Here is a 22,845-nt window from a genome sequence, read left to right as displayed (position 1 = left end):
AACTGATATTTAAACTCGCAGATGTGGTTGGGCAATTCCGTTTTGCCCACGTCTCTGACCTCACCAAAGAAACAACTTGAATCGTTATTCGTCTTCTCATAGATCCGTAAGAAACAATCAACACACAATTCCCTTTATACTACTGTCTATATTGTGCTAACATCAATAATCAAAAATATTTCCTACCCAAGATATGTGGTCGTCTACTTATCTCTCTTACTTATCAAACTAATTTTACACAAACCTTTATTTTACAGCTTAAAATAAACCACAACAACCCAACCAATCAAAACACCAAAAACTAGAATCCCAAAAAAAGATAAATCATTAATGATCACCTCTCTTTTTTGTCTAATCTTACAAATAAACTTCAAAACAAATATACCGAACCAATCACCTCAACTAAAACTCAACGACATATACATCGAGTCAGCTAAACAAGTACAAAGTACACGGCCAGCTATTTAACAATTTACAAACTTACTTTCGCAAATGCTTACAAAGAAGACGAAGACGACAACCAAGATCAGTGAAATTATCTAAACAAATAAAGTAGAGTAAGTTACGAACTCTGATAAATACAACTAAAATGATTTTTGTTTTCATATTACCTATCAAATAAAAGAGAAACAAAGACATCCACACCAGGAGATACATGACACAATCTCGACAGACACAAAGACGACAACAACATCTCCACCTGTTCACTCCTCTTGTCTTATGAAAATAGCTTACATGTCCAATGTCAACATGTCAATGTTGTTGTCTTCTTATAAGAAATACATAAATTCGTTTAAAACCCATTAAAGCCCAAATACTCAGAATTATCACTCATTTTATAGTTATTTCTACAAATCTTCAGGTATTTATTTTAAAGATTCAGTAAAAGCAACAAGTTTATATATAAAAAAACATATAACACACATATTAAGGATAATAAAAATTATTACTTAATACACACAACTTACACAATTAAACTGGAGAAAAAAATATCGAGAAACAAAAAGTATTCTCAACAGCCTTAATATAATTTATGTACTCTTAACAGTACAAGAAACAAATTAAAAAGACAAACAAACAATAAGTCTCAGTGACCCAACAAATAACACCACAAACTATATCAATCACATTACTAACACAATTTAGTACTTCATAAGTAGAGAACAATGCATACACAATTTATCATCACAACTCTAACCTTATAACAATAAAAAAACTTGAAAAATAGTGATCAACCTAAAACGCAAAATTCACAACTATAATAACCCTAACAACTATTGAGTTGAAACAAGAACTCTCTCTACAACCCCGCGCAAGAACGGGGGCAATGCCTCTAGTCCTTTTAATTAGGCAGCTATAGACGATTGAGATCTGTAGAATCTGAGAACCAACCAAACCCTAACCAGAAATTGAAAAGAGAATGAAAGAAAATCTTCAAAGGATGCAAAATCATTATCATCACCATGCTTGCCATGAGAATATCAACAGAAGTTTTGATGTGTAAACCGAACCCTAAACAGAAACTGAAGAGAGGATCAAATAGAATCTTCTGCAAAATCTGCGGACCATGAATCTCTCCCAAAAACAACCTTTCCAGACCCAATCAGTCAAAAAAAGTTCCGTAACTCTGCGCAGGCCGGCTCTGAAATCAACTCTTCCGCTTCATTCTTCACGGCAATATTCCCGGTAAATTCATAGTATAGAGCATTTTTCTCATGTTGTGAACTCGTCTTTAAGTTCTGTAGATTTTTTTTTTGGTAATCAGATCGTGTAGATTTTGTCTTTGATATCTCTTTTTTTTTGTTCTCATCCAGGTACGTGGGGTTCATGGACATAGAAACTTATACAAACCCGATAGACCAGTCCCTAGCTCATTTTCTGTTTCACCGACCCGCAGACTTATCTCTTTCGCCAGATGAAGGTGTTCTCACTTATAAATCCCATCTTTTGGTAACTTTACAAAAAAACTTTTTCTTCTTACGCACAGCCATTCAGACATACAAAGTGTCTCGCATAGTGCCTCATTTAGACATTATAATCTCCACAGATTCCTCAGCCCAACAGTTGTCGAGCCAAATGATAGAGCAAGAAAAGGAAACTCAAGAGATTATAATCGTAGCAGAAGTTGTTGCAATTTCTCCAATGAGAGAAAATTTATGTTTACCACTTTCATGGTACCACTTTTCATTTTTACCATCACTAAATAAACATATTTAAAAATATATTCTTCATTAAACGTCAAAAGACTCTTATACGTTTGTTATCTATATATATAATAAATCATTATCTAAATAAATAAAAAACAAAAAATAAATAAAATAAGAAAATATTGTTTTCAAATTATACTTTTTCAAATTCGAACTTTTTTATAATTTTTTATAATTGTTTTTCGAAATTGTTTTTTATTTTTTCAAAATTTCTTTTTGAAAATCGAAAATTACGTTTGAAACTATTTTGTAAAAAAAATTCTATTTTAAGTATTTATTTATATATTTATTAGAATCCTAAATTTCACATTCCAAAAACCTACCTCACCCCTCAACTCTAAACCCTAAGTCTAGATTAATCAACCTTAGGGTATAAGTATCTTTTACCTTTCATTAAAAGTGAGGGTAAAAGTGATTAGTGTAAACATGAAAAGTGGTAATATGAATGTGGTATTTGTGGCAATTTCTCCAACAAAAAATAATGATGCCGACTAAAAATTGGAAAATTGCCACAAATACCACATTTATAGTACCACTTTTCATGTTTACACTAATCATTTTTACCCTCACTTTTAATGAAGGGTAAAAGACAGTTATATCCCTAGGGTTAACTAATATAGACTTAGGGTTTAGAGTTGAAGGGTGGGGTAGGGTTTTTAGAATGTAAAATTTAGGATTCTAATAAATATATAAATAAATACTTAAAAATATAAAAAAATTTAAAAGATAGTTTCAAACATAATTTTCGTTTTTCAAAAAAAAATTTCAAAAAAAATAATTTTTTTTTGAAAAATAAAATTAAAAAAACATTGGGGAAATTACATGTTTACCACTTTTATGGTACCACTTTCCATTTTTACCACCACTAAAGAGATATTTTCAAAAATACCTTCTTCATTAAGTGGCAAAAGACTCTTATGCCCTTGTTATTTATATATATATAATAAATCATTATTTAAATAAAAAATAAAAAAATAAAAAAAATAAAAAAACTAAATTTTTTTACATTTTCGAATTATATTTTTTCAAATTCGAATTTTTTTATTAAATTTTCTTTTTTTTGAAATTCTTTTTTTTCTTTCTTTTTTATTTTTTTCAAACTTCTTTTTGAAAAACGAAAATTATGTTTGAAACTATTTTTTATAATTTTTTATAAATGTTTTAAGTATTTATTTATATATTTATTAGAATCCTAAATTTCACATTCCAAAAACCCTACCCCACTCCTCAACTCTAAACCCTAAGTCTAGATTAGTTAACTCTAAGGGTATAATTTTCTTTTATCCTTCATTAAAAGTGAGGGTAAAAGTGGTTAGTGTAAACATGAAAAGTAGTACTATGAATGTACTATGAATGTGCTATTTGTGGTAATTTCCCAAAAAGATTTATAGAAAAGTTAGAATTTGAATAAGGTAATTCGAAAACATAAAAAATTAATTTTTTTATTTTTTTTCTTTTTTTTCTTTAAATAATAATTTATTATATATAGTTAACAAGGATATAAGAGTCTTTTGTCACTTAATGAAAAAATTATTTTTGAAAATGTCCCTTTAGTAGTGATAAAGATGAAAACCGGTATCATGAATGTGGTAAACATAAAATTTTCTCCTAAAAATTGGCTCTGTCGGTGCCAAATCAAACCAAGGTATGGTTGTTAATACCGATCTTAATTTTTGCTCACTGAAATTGCTCCGGTTAGTTACCAAAGTCGTGATAGTTTCTTTCACTAGAATTATATTGATTTTGTAACACAGGTGGGTTTAAGTGTTGCGATAGTTGTCTGGTTTGGATTTTCGGAATTTGATTGTACACTTTGTTGTTCGAGCTCGGGTCTTGGGACATGTTCGTTATCTTTGTGATATATGCTCAAGTTGTTAAGGAGGGTGACAAAGTTGTTAATTGTTAGTCTCTCTTTTTTGTAATGCCATAACTACTCTGCTGTGTATTTTTCATACCATCAGTTACTAAGAGCACCTTCAATGGTGTTCTCGGTGGCTTGGAATTATTGGTAAACTTTTTAGAATTTTTTATTATTATTTTTATTCGTTTAAAAAAAAGAATTAAAAACGGAACCAATCGCGGATCATCACGTGTCGTGGGATACGCGAATAATGTAAGGATTCACTAACAACCAATCTTTAATTAAGAATTTTAAGTATCCAATCCTTAACAAAATGTAAACCCCACCAAATATCTTAACATTATTTTGCTAAGGATTCTAGTCTAAAATCATCCATCGGAGGTGGTGCTCTAAGAAACTTAAAGGGTTTTGACTTCCAAGAATGGTTTTGTCATATGATATTTGGGTGGAACAATGTAATAAAACGAGAAGCAAGTTTCGATACCTTCTAATCTAAAAGTTGCCTGAGTTGCATCTTGATTTCACTTTCTAAGAAGGGTGAGAGGATTGTCCTCTCATTCTTTTCCTCCTATTTTATATTTGATCGTAAAACCTTTTTTCTTTGCATCTAAGTCCGACAATGGCATGTACACAAAAATAAATATTTATACTGTACAAATAGTGGTCTATATTTTAAAATTTCAGTATGAAATAATTATTTATATGGAATTTAAAAAAAAAAATTATATTATATATTGAGTAATTTTATTTTGGTTTTCAAACTGTTGGAATATGAATCACGTATCGGCATAAGTGTATTTTTATTTTTTTGTGTGTATCAAAATTTTAATGAATAATTGTTATATATATTATTTACATTTGGTGTTGTATATTTTATATTTTTCAACATTCATCATATTTAATTTGCATTGGACTATTATTCATATTAAAATATACATAAATATAGTTTTTAAGAATTTATAAAGTATTAATTTATAGAGTTTCTATTGTATACCTAACAGCACAATATATTTTGGGTACTTTAGTTACCCAATCGATTCTCGGATAGGACCCGCACTCGAATAGAGATCCGTAGGTCCAAAAAATACACAGTATGTACTTTTTCCTCAACCGAACCTCGAATTCGGGTCGTTTCGAATTGGTTTTTGGGTCTGGATAAAAGACTCAGGTTTAAGAGAGAATTGCATAAGAGTGTATATAAAAAAAACTTAAATAAATTAACTCATAAATGATATAATTTTAAAAAAAAATTGTTATTCGATATAATAAAAATTTGTAACATAATAATGCACAACAGTTACAAAATACTAATTCATATCAAAATTTATTTATAATCTAAAAGCATCCGCGCATTATACATAATTTAATTATTTATATTTTAATTTATGAAAATAGAAGCATTTTTTTATCTATTAACAAATAACTTAGGTTAGACCATTACATTTAATAAGATTTTTTTTTACTATTTTTACTTATACATAATTTAATTATTATTAAATATATACTCTAGCCTAAAACTAAGTAACTAAATAACCAATCTATTGTTTTAAAGAAAATAATCAATTCAAATTATATTAAGGTCCTGTTCGTTTGCTCATCCAGGTGATCCATCTGGGTGAAGATGCAAATTGATGTTCGTTTTGTGCATTATAATGCTACATCCAAAAATGCATTTTCTCGCAAAAACTGAAAAACACACTTTCCCGCCAAAACTGCAAGATGCGTTTTTTCTGCAAAAAAAAAACAAAAAACACACAATTTCATAAAAACACATTTTTTGGCTAAACCAGTAAAACCGCACTTTTCGACCAAAACCGAAAAACACATTTTCCCGTCAAAACAAAACAAAAACGTATTTTCCCGCCAAAACCCAAAAACCGCATATTCCCGCCAAAACTCCATAAAATATTTTCCGGCCAAAATCGCAAAAAGCATTTTCTCGCCAAAACCAGAAAACGCAATTTCCCCACCAAAACCGGAAAAAACTAAAAACGCATTTTCTCGCCAAAACCGAAAAACATAATTTTCCCGCCAAAACCGGAAAACGGAATTTTTTTCGCCAAAACCGGAAAATGAAATTTTCCCGCTAAAACCAGAAAAACGCATGTTCTCGCTAAAACCGCAAAACGCATTTTCTCGCCAAAACCGAAAAAACGCATTTTCCCACCAAAACCGGAAAAACGCATTTCCCGCTAAAACCGGAAAAACGCATTTCCCCGCCAAAACCGGAAAAACGCATTTCCCGACAAAACCGGAAAAACGCATTTTCCCGCCATAACCGGAAAAATGTATTTTCCCGTCATAACCGGAAAAAATTTCTTTTCCCGCCAAAACCGCAAAAATGCTTTTCCCGCCAAAATCGCAAAAAAAAAAATTTTCCTGCAAAATCATGAAAAAAAACTTTTCCCGTCAAAAACACTTTTCCCTCTAAAACTTCAAAACACACTTTTTCCGTTCAAACCGCAAAAACTTATTTTTCCGCCGAAACCATAAAAATGCACGTTTTCGCGAAAAACACATTTCCTCAAAAACCGCAAAAATATTTTCTGCCAAAATCGTAAAATTCTATTATTCCGCCGAAACGTAAAAAAATATATTTTAGTCACTTTATTAACAAGTCCACCTGGATGCAGATGAAAGTTAAAAAATGAAAAGCAAACGAACATAGTTGCATTCAGATGATTTATCTGGATGCATGAACAAAATGAAGAAACGAACAACACTCAGATGGAGCATCTGGTTAAGACATCTATATGGACCATCTGGATGCATCTTCGAGATGTACAAACGAACAGGGCCTAATACTAAATTTAAGTAACTAATCAATAATATTTATTTATTAATATATATAATAATAATTCTTATAGATTGAGTACTAAAATTATTTGATAAAATAAATATTAATAGTTTGCTATTATTAACATGAATATTTAGATATAATTAGCTATTTAAGTCAATTATTTAAAATTCAAATATGTTAGATATTATTTCAATATAGAAATGAATATTTGAAGTACCTATTTATATTTGTGATTAATTTGGACATTTTGATCGGTTTTTCATATTTTCTTAAGTTTTTTGGTTTTTCAGGTTATCTATTCGAGTTTGATTATAACACTTAGAGTTTGTATATATTTTGTACCACCATAAGAAAATCCATTATGACATTTCTTACATTTCAAAGGGGAAATTACATGTTTACCACTTTCATGGTACCACATTTTATTTTTACCACTACTAAAGAGACATTTTCAAAAATACATTGTTCATTAAGTGGCAAAAGACTCTTATGCCCTTGTTATTTATATATATATAATAAATCATTATTTAAATAAAAAAATAAAAAAATAAAAATAAAAAAATAAATAAAAAATAAAAATAAAATGAAAAAAATAAAATAATAAAAAAGTAAAATTTTTTTTTATGTTTTCGAATTATACTTTTTTCAAATTCGAATTTTTGTATAAATTTTTTTTTGAAAGTTTTTTTTCGAATGTTTTTTTTTTCAAATTTCTTTTTGAAAAACGAAAATTTTGTTTGAAACTATTTTTTACAAATTTTTATATATTTTTAAAGTATTTATTTATATATTTATTAGAATCCTAAATTTCACATTCCAAAAATCCTACCCCACTTCTCAACTCTAAATCCTAAGTCTAGATTAGTTAACCCTAAGTGTATAATTGTCTTTTATCCTTCATTAAAAGTGATGGTAAAAGTGGTTAGTGTAAACATGAAAAGTGGTATTATGAATGTGCTATTTATGGTAATTTCCCCATTTCAAATCGGGTATGAATCAAATTTTTGGGTTTGGGTTCGGTTCGACCTTAAGATTACAGATTTTATACTCAGACCTACCTTATATTAAGAGAAAATGCGATTATATAAAGTTTTCCTTGAAAAATTATCTCGCGCTAAAGCGCGTATCAAAATCTAGTATAACAGGTATCAGGTATGAATGGTGAACAAGGTACAAGGAATTAAGCCGGACATATTCGGTCCGCTTTCCAGCACTATTGGCTAGAAAGAAATGAAAGTTACAGTACGTGATTACTAAACTGAATCAAACAAAGAAAAAAGCTCACGAAAAGCAAACACATTCCCTAATGTTCCTAAAAAAAATCACCATTCGTAAAGAACAAAATTATTCCTTGTCAAATTTGAGATGGAACAACCATTCTTTTTAGTTCCTTCAATTTTATTCTTTATGTTTTTTTTTTCCTATTCCTTCCTCTTGTTTCCAAAATGGTCACCAATCGATTAACCTTCAAAATCATGGATATATACTTTGTTTTTCTCTACCTGTAACATAATCCTTTTCATTCAAAACATCACCCAGCAAAAACTTCAAATAAATTTTGTTTCTTTTTTTCCTACGTCTGGGTTTCAGTTTTGACTAGAGTCAAAAGGGATTTTAATTTTTTGTTAAACTGATCGAATCAAATCGTGAGGCTTGGGGGAGAGGGATTTTGCGTGAATTAACCTTTGTGGTGATTCGAACTCGATGAAAAAGGGTTTTGAGATTTGTTTTTATTTTGTTTGTAGGTTTAGCCGTTTAGGCAATATGGTTATAAAATTCATATGTGGTGATAATTAATGATCACGCCGACGATGGGGATTGTGGGGACGAAGGAGATGGAAGCATTGCGACTTGTGCCTGGATGAGAGATGAACAAGCATTCAGATTTTAGGAGAAGAAAACTTTGGTTTCTCTGAATGATGGAACTATATAAACGAGCTATGGCTTAAATGTTTGCGACCAGTGAAAACCTCATCAAGGAAGCTTTTCCAGACCCTCCACAAAGCTTTCACGAATCAACCGTTGTTTCAAGCCTGAGAAAAAGGACACTCGTGATGTAAATCTCACAGAGTTTCAAATGAGAAAAAGGGGATGAAGGAACAGTCTTAAAGGGTGATATTCTTCTGGAATTTGAAGAGATCTCTTCATGTACATGAAAGCCTATATCAATAAGTTGAAGGAGAACTTTATGTGATGCATTCAAAGAACTTATATCTGGAAATATTCTCAAAAATTCATTAATAGCTCCTTCGAATTATGTGACTACGAGCTATTGGAAAACGTCGTATGTTATAACTATGATCTAGAAGCCTTTAACCCTAAATCGCATCCAACGATTAGAAATGTTTGAACAAAGTCGCTGGTGATAGTTAGTTAGTTACCTTCTGTTGGTTTAAGTTTGGAGTTAGCTTGAGACACAAGTTATCCTAATCCTAACTTTTTATGTTTGTCTAAATGGATTAGGAAATATTGAAAATGTTATTTCTATTAGGATTAGGAGTTATCTAGTCCTATATATATATTGATGGATATGTTGTTGAATCAATAACGGATTGTGAGAGTGATTAGCTTTAGACTTGAATTATTTTGCTAAAGCTTTGGGTGAATAATAAGAGAAGAACTTCTTGTTAAAGTGTTTGAAATTCTATACCTTTTTCCCAGCATCATTTTGGTTTATCCCGGAATGTAAATGCATATATAAAAAAAAGTTCACAAATCAGGATAACGGATGATGCAATCATGCAATCTTGCACATAATAATCATAAAACTGCATGCTTCTTTTTTTTTTTTAATCGTCTACCCATCTAAACTAGATCAAGTGGAGAATAGACGAGCCGGTTTTCCGAGGAGTATCTCCATCTACCCGGGTCTGATCTATATGGGAGAAAATATAGCTTTTGATCCTTGCCTCCTTTGCTAACGCGTCTGCTCGGCCATTCCGACTCCGAGGAATATGAGATAGACTCACATCCTCGAAGTCCTTATGTAGCCTCTGGAACGCCTCGATCTCTGTCGTGAAGGCTTGCCAATCTATGGGGTTTGTAGTCATTTCCACTAAGTCCGAGCAGTCAGTCTCAAATTGTATCGAGGTTATCCTTCTGTCTCTCATACAAGAGGCTGCCCAAAGTAAGCCTTCCATCTCAGCACGCAAAGATGAGAGGCTCCTGTGACACGCCCGTAATCCGAAATATTCTGAGCCCATTTGATCTTTAAGACTCCACCCTAAGCCACTGACGCTGCCATTATTGATCCATGATGCATCAATTTGGCAGGTAGGGATTTAAGGCATCCAAGAGGGCACTGTCTCAACCTCCGAAGCATGGGGAACGTCTTGATCCTCAATTGCTTCCTCCTGCTCGTTGGTTTTTCTCCAATATTCTGTCTCAAGAGTCGCGTGTCCTAGAGTGTCTATTGGGGATACATCGTTCCCATTGAAGAGTTTGTCGTTCCTCGCCTTTCAAATGTACCAACAGATCCATGGGAAGGTATCGAATTGTGGTCTCAGCGGAGCCACCTCTTTTTCTTCCAAAATGGGAAGTTCATGTTTTGATATATGGATGTACTCGGGAAGTAAGCCGGAAGGGAAGGATAGTCCGATAAATCCCAAACCTGAAAGGCTGGAGGGCATTCAAAAAGAAGATGATTAATCGACTCCACTAGGCCAACACATCTAGGACAACTCCTATCGGTGCCCAGGTGTCTATACATGAGCCTCTCTGCCGTCGCCACACATCCCGTGATAGCCTGCCACAAAAAATGTTTCATCTTGCTCGGGGCCTTTAGCTTCCACACATGGCTCTGTAGGCCTGTGATACTTGGTTCTATAACGTCTTCATGTGAAAGACTCAACTTGATCGATCAGAGAAGGTCATAACCGGTTTTAACAGAATACACTCCTGATTTTGTGTGATTCCAAACATATCCATCCGGAGCATGAGAGCGAGAGGGTTTTAGCCCAAGTATCAAAGGGACATCATCTGGGTGAAAGAACTCCCGTAAAAGCTGTGTATCCCACTCCTTGGTATCATTCCTAATAAAGGACTGAACAAGAAGTTGGGGTATACAATGTGGTCAGCAGGTCTAGGTGGTCGAGCCACTTCATCTGGAACCCAAGGCTCACTCCAAACCCTCGTGTCTCGACCCGTACCAATTGTTTTCCGTAGACCCGATATGAGTAGAGGTTTTGCTGCCATAATACTACGCCATCCATATGATGGTGAGTATGTACGCCGATCTTCTAATGGAGAGGTGTGATTGTAGTATCTCCCTTTTAAAACACGTGCTAGTAAGGAGTTTGGATATGAATTAGTCTCCACAATTGTTTTGCAAGAAGAGCTATATTGAAGTCATGAAGATCTCGAAAGCCTAGTCCCCCCGAATCTTTAGGGATACAGATCTCGTCCCATGCTATCCAATGTAGGCCTCTACTGTTCTGTTTAGAGATCCACCAAAAATTAGACGTCGTACTCCTTAATTTATCAGTAATGCCTTGTGGGAGCAAGTAACACGACATCACAAATGTCGGTGCTGCTTGAGCCACATATTTGACTTGAACTTCTTTTCCTCCTTTAGAAAGGAGTCTCGATGACCAAGTGTTGACTCGCCCATTGAATCGATCTTGTACAAATGACAACACTTTCATCTTCGAGCCACTGATTTGTTCCGGTAATCCAAGATACATCCCCATATCGCCTTCTGAAGAGAAACCTAAGACATTTTTAATATCTTGCTTCCGAGAATACTCGACTCATTTTCCAAAGAACATCGATGATGTGGACGTATTTAGTCGTTGTCCTGATGCCTTCCCATATATGTCTAGAATGTCCATGATCTCCTTGCATTGGATTAGTTCCGCCTTACAGAAAAAAGACTATCATCGGCAAAAAGAAGATGAGAGATCCGTGGGCTTGCCCTAGCAACACGGAGACCTAAAATCTTCTTATCTGCTTCCGCTCCATTTAAAAGTGAGATCAATGCCTCCGTACACATGATAAACAAAAAGGGTGAGAGGGGGTCTCCTTGTCTCAATCCTCTCCTAGGTAGGATTCACCCTCTCGATTGTCCATTGACTAAGACTTGATATATGACCGACGTGACACAACACATAATGAGGTCAACCAGTCTTTCATCAAAGCCCATCTTTAGCATCAAAGCGGCTAGGAAGCTCCACTCCACTCTATCATAAGCTTTGTTCATATCTGTCTTAATAGCCATGAAGTCTTCCCTATCGTTGGTTCATCCGTAGGGCGTGAAAGTTTTCTTGTGCTATCAGAATGTTGTCAGTAATCAAACGTTTTGCCACAAAAGCAGATTTTGTCTCCGAGATCAAATGAGGGATAACTCTCTTGAGTCTCTTGCATAGAAGCTTAGAAATAATCTTGTAACTAACATTACAAAGACTAATAGGTCGGAACTCGGTCATGTCTCGAGGTTTTTTCTTTTTCGGGATGAGACAAATATTCGTCTGGTTCAACAATGGGTCGAAGCTACCTGTCGCAAAGAAATCTCGGACAAGTCTAATAATGTCTTGCCGCATCTCCCGCCAAAATTTCTGAAATAATTTACTAGTCATACCATCTGGACCGGGTGCTTTATCCGGGTTGATGTCGAAGAGAGCTCTTATAATCTCATGTTCCGACGGTTCCTTTAAAAGTAACCTATTGTCGGTACTGGACACCTTTTCCGAGATAAAACGGAGGGAGGTGTCAAGCTCTATCGGCGAAGAGGTAGAGAAGAGGTCTCGAAAGTATTGAACAGCTATGTTCTCCACCTTGATTTCACTCTCTACGAACTTCCCATGTTTGTCTTTGATACTTATTATTCGATTCTGGGCTCTTTGTTGTTTTGTAATGGCATGATGAAATTTTGTGTTCTTGTCCCCATATCTATACCATTGATCTCTGCTTTTTTGTTCCCAAAAAGTATTTTCTTCTCGGAATGCCAAAATCAGTTGTCTTCTCAATTCTTCCAATTCTTCTGTTGTAGTAAATTCATCATCTTGTGCCAAGTCTATCTTATCTCTTAACTTCTTTATCAATATAGCAGAATTTGTAGGATTTTGCTTTCTCCACGAACTAATTTTATTTCGACATGAGATAACTTTTTGGTGAAAATTCTTCATTGGAATTTCATCAAATTGTCCCCATCCCGAAATAACTGCATGCTTCTTTAAAAGATAAGTTATGTAAGTTTATTATAACCGTAGAATCAAGATACCGTGTGTTCAGCAATTGCGATGAATAGATATATAGTTTTGGCTAAACAGAGCATGGATGCTTCATTACATTGTCATATCACATGAAAACCATATATGAATCTACCTAAGGAACAAATATAACAACAAAAATACCAAAAAAAAGAGCAAAAGCTTATATAATTGAGAAATATTTCATGTACTGTTTTCTCATAAATCATAATTCAGACATTTAGATCCAATTTTTATTTATTTATTATTTTTGTCAGAAAATATAATTGGATTCAAATGTCTGAATTCTGATTTGTGAAAAAAACAATACATGAAACCTTTTTCAATTGTCAACATCATTTGTCTTGAAAACACAACAAAAGCGAAAAGTAAGCAACATGATTCAGTTGACAAAAAAAAAAAGCAGCATGATTTATCTTGCAATCGTATTTATCCAAAATATTTTTTAGGCACATGATTTTTCTCTTTAATGAATATATCTTAGTTTCTCTTTGACCGTTTCAGTCACATAATTTGAAGAGGAATCATATCATCGCAGAGCTAGAAAGAGGTGTTTGAAATAGTTCATCTTCAGATCCGGTTTGCTACTATGCAAGCTAACTTTAATACTTTGAGAGACAAATTTGATGATCTGGCTACTGCAGATGAAAATTTGCTGAAAGGTCAAGTGGATGAACACATTAGCTTATAAATTTACAATTACAAATGTAAAATATTCCGTGCAAGTGTGCGGAGAAACTTCTCACGATAAAAATGTAAATGGGCTAACGAACATTGTTGGGCCTTACATGTCCATATAATCATTTTGAATTTTCATACTGTATGTTAAAAAGTAAGTGTGATTGGTGACCAAGGGAATGAGAAGGAACATTCAATTCCGTATGGTTCCCATAAAAATATATCATTTATAAGGAATTAATTTTCCTTTCTATTCCTTATCATTCTTTTTTTTTATAGAGAATAACAAAGCAAAATTATTCCTCATTATTTTTGAGGAGGAACAATTATTCCTACTCATTCCTTTTCATTCCTTTAATTTTACTATCCTTAAGTTGTACGCACATTTTCAAGTTGTCTACTCTGGTTTTAGTTTCTGATTTTTCCTCATTTGGTTTGCATGTAGGGCTGAGAATTTGAGTAAGTACCTGTAGCCCCGCCTTGTTTGACCCGCAGAAATATATCTTGTTCCCTTTCCTGTTTAGTACACTAATGCCTTAAGGAACTACAATATTATCAAATACAGTATAGCTCCCGCCTGCCCACGACTAATGGGACACCCACGCCCATTCACTCAGCCCGTGGGCTCCACTCTGTTCCAACGGACGATGCGTTAATTTTCCAAGGTCCAAAAATCTTTTTTACTGATCATACAATCACCACATGACTTTTCCATGTGCTTTAGTCTCACTCACACGGTATCACGAATCACTTCCCGATATGTCACCCCATCCTTTCACTACTCTAGCTTAAGCATGCTTAACTCTAAAGTTCTAAACAGATGTGTGACGAAAAATGTAAGTCAACTTTAATAACATAGGTAGTCAATTCAATTCTCTTAAGCCATTCCAAATATCACAACTCGGGATATTACAATTCATGCCCTCTCAAAGAATGCAACGTCCTTGTTGTGCCCCATGACATGTCTCAAGACACCTCTCAGATCAGAACCAAGATGGCTAAACTCGCTCTGATACCACTTATAATGCCCCGCCTGTCCACAGCTAATGGCCACCCACGACCGCTCACTCAGCCCGTGGGCCCCATCGCGTTCCAACGGTCGGTGCGTTAATTTTTCGAAGGCCCAAAAATCTTATTTACTGATCATGCAATCACCACATGACCTTTTCACGTGCTTTAGTCTCACTCACACGGTACTGTGAATCATTTCATGATCGGTCACCAAACTTTCCACTACTCCAGCTCAAGCACGCTTAACTCTGGAGTTCTAAACGGATGTGTGACGGAAAAGGTAAGTCAACTTTGGTGACATAAATAGCCAAATCAATTCTCTTAATCCCTTCCATATATCACAATTTGGGATGTTACACATGATGAAACGCCTCTATAGCGGTCATTGTCCCTACAGAGGAGGTTGACTATAGAATCGAAGAAGTAGTATTTGTATTCAACGGAGACGAATGTTAGGTTGGACAATAAAGAGATTCCCACCTTTCGCATGAGAAGTAAAGAGCTATGGAACAACAACAGTAGAATCTTTAGTTTTAGGGTTAACTACAGATCCATCAATAGTAGTGGTGTATGTTTCAATAGGTGGTATATCATCTTTAGCCAAGCATGAGGGATATGGGAGAAATAAATCAACCATTTTAGTATCAAAAGTTTCTTTAACCATCAAGAAAGTAGTATCTTGAGCAACAGTACATCGAGTAGAGGGAGAACCAGTTGCAACAATTAATAAGGAAGGAAGTTATGAAGCTCCAGGATGGATCAGAAGAGTCCAGCGGCGGAGGTGGAGGGTGGAGCAGATTTCTAGTAGTGGTGGTTGATGGCGCAGAGAGGGAACCATCCTCTAGAAACCTCTCATTATTTTTTCATTAGGAACTGTGGCAGAAAAATTATATTTTCGATGTGGTTCTTTGTTTTCGGTGTTGTGATAGTCATTGTTCATTTTATACTATTTATTTCTATGTAATTTCTCTCAAACAAAAAATCGTATAAAATTTAACATTTTACTCCAGAAAAAAATCTACGAGTTTTTGTAATAAAAGCATAGTTTTTTTTTGTAACAGGCTTTCAATAAAAGCATAGTTGTATCATAAAAAGTAGAAGATACGACAACAGCTGCTGGTAATTGTAAACAGTGGAAAAAGATGTTTACAGAGAACCGCCACGGTGATATTACTCGCCGTCTTATGCAATTCATTTTTCAACACAGACAAAAATTGTTCTACTGTATAACTCTATTGATCACTTCCGCCTCGCCGCGGTGAGTATCAGAGTATCTGATAAATGTTTGTTCGTCTATATATTCAGCTACGCGGGAGGGTTTTATAATAAAAGAACTATCTAATCTAATTCGGATCCCCAGGCTACTTAATTAAAATTCTTCATTTGTACACATGTATACATTTTTTACATTTTTTTCTTACTTTACCTGTATTTCTACAAAAAGAAAAAGGAAACAAAAAAAGCTGTATTTCTACGATTTTGCACATTATTATCGTAATTTTAAATTAGCAAGTGGATATAGTGGGAGATTAGTAGGTGCTTTGCAGGAAGTTAAGAGTCTTGACATTTAAAATCATTAGGTTATCTGTCATTTGACTCTTACAAACAATGAAGATCAATTTGGTTGGTCTCAGATATTTGTCGATCGGCCAATTTATAAATATATATATACAATTACTCATACATGCACGCCTAATTTAGATAGAAGAAAACCAAACGCGCAAGCTGTATCTAAATTATTCAAACTAGGTGACTATATAATATAACACTAATCATCAATATTAGTATTGCGTAAATACGTACACGTCATTCGAGCAAAACGCAGATTAAACATGCTTTGTGAAGCCAAAATATTATGGCCGAGTATATATAAAAATTCATGTAAATTCATGCCACTAAGCTTGATCCTAAATGGTTTGAGGTTTTTTCACGTCCACGGCAGATAATTAGTCGTCTTCATGATCTATAAAACAAGTCAGCTATGATGCAAAAGTTGGATTAAACTTTTCTTTTGTTTTTTTTTAAGTTGGAGAAAACTTAATATCCACCACAGGAATGTTCGAATATTTAAGACGTTATGTACACATATTATTATATATATATGAGATTGATCAAACTTAGTGGTAAGAATAGGAGACACAAAAAATTTAATAATTTTTCCCTAACAAAACTTTGAATACTAAGAAAGAAGAACTTCCATTGATTTTTTTCTGTCGGAAGTTTACAGTTGATTCCACTGATGCCTTAATTAGTTTCAACTTTCAACGAGTCGAACTGAATCACATATCCATTTATCGTTTTATAAAGATTATATATCCACATTTTATAATTAAGAAATGACGAAATGAAAAATATTTGTATTGTATTTGTTGTGATCATGATGTGTCTTCGTGGTAGTTATAAATTTTCAAAGAACAAAATAGTATAATTATGATAGTTTTTTGGGAAAATTGTCAAAACGAAACAAAAATTTAGGATGATTGTTCTTTTGGTATAAAACTATTTTTGTCCATTTTATTTCCATTTTACCTTTTATATTTCTAAAAATTAAATAAATAAATAGTTTTATAAATAAAAAAATGATTAAAAATATAAAAAATTAATAAAACACCCATATAGAATAACATATTTTTTTGTTGAAAAGCTTGATAAATAATTGTTTTATTATGTTCTATTAACGTAGAATTCGTCTTCTACGAAAAGTGAGTTAGTAGAAAACGAATTTCAGAATAAATAAGTCAATTTACTTTTTTTAGAACGAACAATCTACTTTTAATTAAAACTAGAATTTTTACATGCGCACTTGCGCGGATTATTTTTTGTTAGAGCTATATTTTTTATTGACATGAAAAGAAGTATGATGTTGTGTTACATATTGCAAATGCAAAATAGTTTAATTTATTTTGGTACTTATAAACATTATGGAGCTACAAAAATAGTTATTAATAACGATATTAAAATTGTATCTCCTATATATTATTTGAAAAATATTGCAATATTTTTTTATAGTCATGTGTCATCACTAGAATGATTCTTAAAATCCTTAGAGAAATATGTTGGTCCATCAAAATATATAATAAACTTTTTTATTAAACCATAATAAATGCATTATTAATGTGCTTCATTATTTCTTTAAATAAGATGACGGAATTGCCTAATGTGGCTAAAGTATATATGACAATTAATGATTTTGAATAATAAAGATTTGATAAAAATAAGTGTGTATTATAATTATATTTGTTTAATTTTAAGCTATTAAAATAAATTAAACAATCATAGTAACCATATAATAAAAATTAAAAAAAATTAAATATATATTATATTTTGAATTTTTAAAAACGAGTATAAATTACTAAAACTGTTAAAAGTTTCACATTCAAATTTTGTGATCTATGATTTAAAACTTTTGTTATGACATGATACAAATAATTAAAAAATAATATAAGTTGAAAGTCTCGTTAAATAAGTATCAAAAATAAAAGATATATAAATATATGTATCATTTTAAATTAAACTATATGCCATATAAAAATACATAAATATCTTAATTTTGAAATTTACTTTGAACATTTTTTTGATAAAAAATTTGAAAACATATTGACAACTTAATTTTTTAAAATATTATAAATTACTTAAACCATTAATCCCACAGTGAAAATTTTGTTATCACTAATTTAGACTTTTTGTTATAACAAATACAAATGACAAAAAAATGAACAAAAACATCATCTAATAAATATTAATATTAAAATATACCATATATATATGTTACTATCATTTAAATTTAATTATATATCTTATCAAATAGAAAAATATTTCTTCGATTTATAAAATTTATTTATATGTTCGCACCAATTTAATTATATAAATAGTAGATAATGACTTTTTAATTATTCAATATATATTTAAAATTTTATAATATGTTATAAATATATAATATATAAAATAATTTATATATATAATGTTCATTCCGTGCAAGGCGCAGATCTTAACCTAGTACTATAGTATTTACGACGTGAGGGAATTATATAAATAGTGTTGATATCAATGTTGGTGTAAATTATATATTTCAGAAACAATATTTATATAATATACGTAAATCTTGTTAGGAGATTGTAATTTTGCTGTTTGGTACTGATTTTTAAGAACTAAAATAATTAATAGATTTATTTTGTCAAAATTATATAAACGTTAATATCTTTGTAATTGATTGATATCTACTATAAATTTATTTTGTTATACTACTAATATAATGGTCTTATTATGACTTCTCAATAGTAGATAAAATTAGGATTCTAAATTAATAAGATAGATTCTAAATATGGAAAATGTGAATTCTACTAAATGTAAAGATAAGTACTTTTGTTTCAAATGCAGTTTTTACTTTTATGAAGTATTCTAAAAATTCGGGAACGCGAAATCTAAACACAAGATTTTGTTATGGTTCTACACAGTATATAATGTGCATTTTATGGATAATAAAACATGTTTCTTCGAAAATTAAGGAAGTTTCAGTTAAGAAAATATTTCAACTTCCAAAAATGTGTTTTGATCAATTTGCTTTGTCAAAATATCAAAAAAAAAAAATTGCCTTTTCTTCTTCATCAATCTAGAATTTCTCCATAGTTTGTCTTGTGATTTTTACAAACTTTTTTTTCTATGATGCATATCTATCTATCCAACATGTGGTGTTTGAAAATTTGGTGCAAGGGGACGGACGAAGAGGTTACACCAAAAGGGAAGCTCGATTTCACCGGAAAAGACACAAAATCCCTTGTTCCTCTCGACAAAGAGAGAGAGGTGGATAAACTGATATCTTGCATATTTACATTGTCTTATCCATTTATTCATGTGCATTTTCATCATATAGATTAGGATTTAGCCATGTCTAGGTTGCATTTTGCATACATATGTCTCTATCAGGTATTTGAGTACCACATGGAGTTTCTGGAGACATTTGGGTGCATTTGGAGCTCAAAAGGAGGTGATTAGAGTGGTCTTTGGACGAGCACTGCCTGGAGCGACCTCTCGGAGCGACGGTATGAGGTCGCTGTGCACCACATCCTGGAGCGACTCATCCAGAGCGACTGCACAGGGTCGCTCGCGTTTTCACGTCCGGAGACACACATTTTTGACCTCGGAGCGACCTTCCAGAGCGACGTGCTGAAGTCGCTCCCGAAGCTTGGAGCGACCATACCAGAGCGACAGGGAGAAGTCGCTCGCGTTTTCATCACCCAGAGACGCGAGAACGAGCCCGGAGCGACCTCTCGCAGCGACACAGCGAGGTCGCTCCCGAAGCCTGGAGCGACTTGTCGGAGCGACGGGCTGAGGTCGCTGCGTGTTCTATTTCTGCTCGAAATTGTGATTTCTCAAGGGCCTTTTGGTCATTTCATTATGCACGTTTTTATTTTCTAAACCTATGTTTTATTACTCTGTAAGCCACCAGGAGGCAGATCATCTTTGTTCTTAGAAAAAACCACCAAAAACCTTTGGAAAGTCATCTCTTTGAATCAATTGATCAGTTTATTATTGAAATTCTGTGTTCTTATTTATTTTCTGTGTTTCTCTACATGATTAATCTGAAATCCACCATGGGTTTAAGAGGAATCATGGAGATTAGTGAGTAATCACCTTTTGAATTCATGGGTTAGGGAGATTAAGGGTGATTAGGTTAGAACTAGGATGTTTTAGTGTAGATCATTCATATTTCCTTGCTAGTAGAGTGAACATAAAGCATCTTCTGAGTTGGCCACTCAGTTGTTGATCCTTAGGCATTTCTCACCCGAAAGGTGTTCGATGAAGTGCCCGAGACAACTCTCCTAAGCTTTTAGCATACTTTGCCAAAGACATTTGTTGTTAGAGATGCTAAGATAGCTAATAGACTTGTTAGTAATGATTGCTTTCATATATTCAACCAAAGACATTTGATGTTTGAATTGTGTTAAGTAAATGAACATTCATCTAGACATAGAGTTTGTTTAGGATTGTGTCTAAGCTTAAGGTTAATAGATTGATTGATCGTTTGCCATCTTTAGTTCGAAACTTGATCACCCGAGGTCTAATCCCTATATCCATGAGTTCTCTTTTCCAATAGTTAAGAAAGTATCGTTTAGTTATTCCTGTTAATTAGTCATAGTTTAAAAACCCATCTAAATCATTGGTTGCACTTAGATTAAGTGATTACTTGCATTCTCGGTGCTTTGATATCTCTCAGAACTGGTTCGACAATCTTTTATACTACAACATTTGTCTTAGGAGCCTTGAAAACTCCTAACATCAAATTGGCGCCGTTGCCAAATTCTGAGTAGATTTGAACATTGAGATTTAGTCAATTGCTTGAGACTAAGTCATTTTTATTTTCTTTTGTTACTGACTCTTCTTCACCTCCCTTTAATCTACAGGTGTATGAACTTGAGGAGCAGGGGTCCATCAAACCTAGTTCCAAGAGCAGCAGACATCAGAGCTTTAGAGAGAGAGTGTGCTAGAAAGAGAAGAGAAGAAGAACATCAGGCTCAATTGCAGAGACTGAACACTGACATGGGAGACGTTCATCAAGAAGATGCAGGCGTCAATGGCGCTAACAACAATGGTCCACCTAACCAACAGCGAGCAGCTCGCCCCATTGGCACTTACGACCGTCCCAACATTCATGGTCATAGATTGGGAATCCGAGCACCCGCTGTGGCAGCCAAAAACTTTGAGATCAAGTCAGGACTCCTCAACGTGATCGAGAACAACAAGTATCATGGCTTGGCTCTAGAGGATCCATTTGATCACTTGGACAGGTTCGACAGCTACTGTGGGTTGTCAAAAACCAATGGTGTGTCCGAAGATGCCTTAAAACTCAAGCTATTCCCTTTCTCTTTGGGGGATAAGGCACGTCAGTGGGAGAAGTCTCTACCCAGCGACTTCATTACCACTTGGGATGACTGCAAGAAAGCATTCTTGGAGAAGTTCTTCTCTACTTCAAGAACTGCTAAGCTGAGAAAAGAGATCTCCAGCTTTCAACAGAAGGGCTTGGAAGGTTTCAGTGAAGCCTGGGAGAGATTCAAGGGCTACCAAGCTCAATGCCCACACCATGGTTTCTCTAAGGAGAGCTTGCTGAGCACATTCTACCGTGGTGCTCTCCCTAAGTACAGGGCCAGACTGGATACAGCTAGTAATGGGTTCTTCTTGGGGAGAACTGAGGAGGATGCAGAGGAGCTGGTTGACAACATGGTTAAGAGTGATGCAGTCTACAGTGGAGACCACGACAGAAGCAGTAGAACTGAGGATAAGCAAACGAGGAAGGAGTTGAAAGCTCTACAGGATAAGATAGACATCCTCCTTGCTGATAAAGCTACCCAAGAGCAGCTGCACTTTGTCGGCAACCCAAGCCAAGAGACACCACTTTGATGGGAGCTACAATGAGCTCAACAACAAGTTCAGAGCTTTGGAGAACCAGTTTGCTGCCATGAACACTCAACAAAATCGCCAACAAGGTTCTCTACCTGGAAAATCTGAGCAAAACCCCAAGGAAACCATGAAAGCTATCACTCTCAGGAGTGGTAAGGAGTTACCTCAGAGAACTCTCACCAAGGATGCTGAGAAACAAAGTGAGGGGGTTGCCATCACCATAGATGATGAAGTGGTGATTGTTGATGAGAAGATCAATGACGAGATCTTGGAAAAGATAGTGGAAGCAAAAGGAAAAGGAAAGGTTGGAGAAGAGAAGAAAACAGTTAAAGATGGTGAAGTCGTCACTCCTGCAAGTGAAAACTCTTTTGTTCCTCCTGCTTATGAACCCAAGCTTCCATTCCCAGGTCGATTCAAGAGGCAGCTGCTAGAGAAGTACAAAGCTTTGTTTGACAAGCAAATGAGTGAAGTCCAAGTCACAATGCCCATTATAGATGCTTTCATGCTGATCCCTCAATACAGCAAGTTCCTCAAAGATGCTGTAGCTGCAAAGAAGAAAGAGATGGAGGGCATGGTGATTCTCACTCATGAGTGCAGTGCTATCATTCAGAGGCTGGTCATTCCAAAGAAGCTAGAAGATCCTGGATGCTTCACATTACCTTGCGCTCTTGGGCCTATGGTATTTGA

General features: G+C 33.9%; 1 long non-coding RNA gene and 1 other non-coding gene across 2 annotated transcripts; both read right to left on the bottom strand.

The window, feature by feature from the left end:
• Positions 1-15,701: 15,701 nt before the first annotated feature.
• LOC117126925 lies at positions 15,702-19,567 on the bottom strand. The gene is made up of 2 exons (XR_004449674.1): positions 18,757-19,567; positions 15,702-17,729 (listed from the first exon to the last, which is right to left on the bottom strand). It is a non-coding gene; the product is annotated as an uncharacterized LOC117126925 (long non-coding RNA).
• A 2,174-nt stretch (positions 19,568-21,741) lies between these two features.
• Positions 21,742-21,848, bottom strand: LOC117127063. The gene has a single exon (XR_004449821.1). It is a non-coding gene; the product is annotated as a small nucleolar RNA R71 (small nucleolar RNA).
• Between the last annotated feature and the right edge of the window lie 997 nt (positions 21,849-22,845).

The sequence above is a fragment of the Brassica rapa genome, chromosome A07 (genome assembly GCF_000309985.2).
Source record: "Brassica rapa cultivar Chiifu-401-42 chromosome A07, CAAS_Brap_v3.01, whole genome shotgun sequence".
NCBI lineage: Eukaryota > Viridiplantae > Streptophyta > Magnoliopsida > Brassicales > Brassicaceae > Brassica > Brassica rapa.
This window is presented reverse-complemented; position numbering and strand designations above follow the sequence as displayed.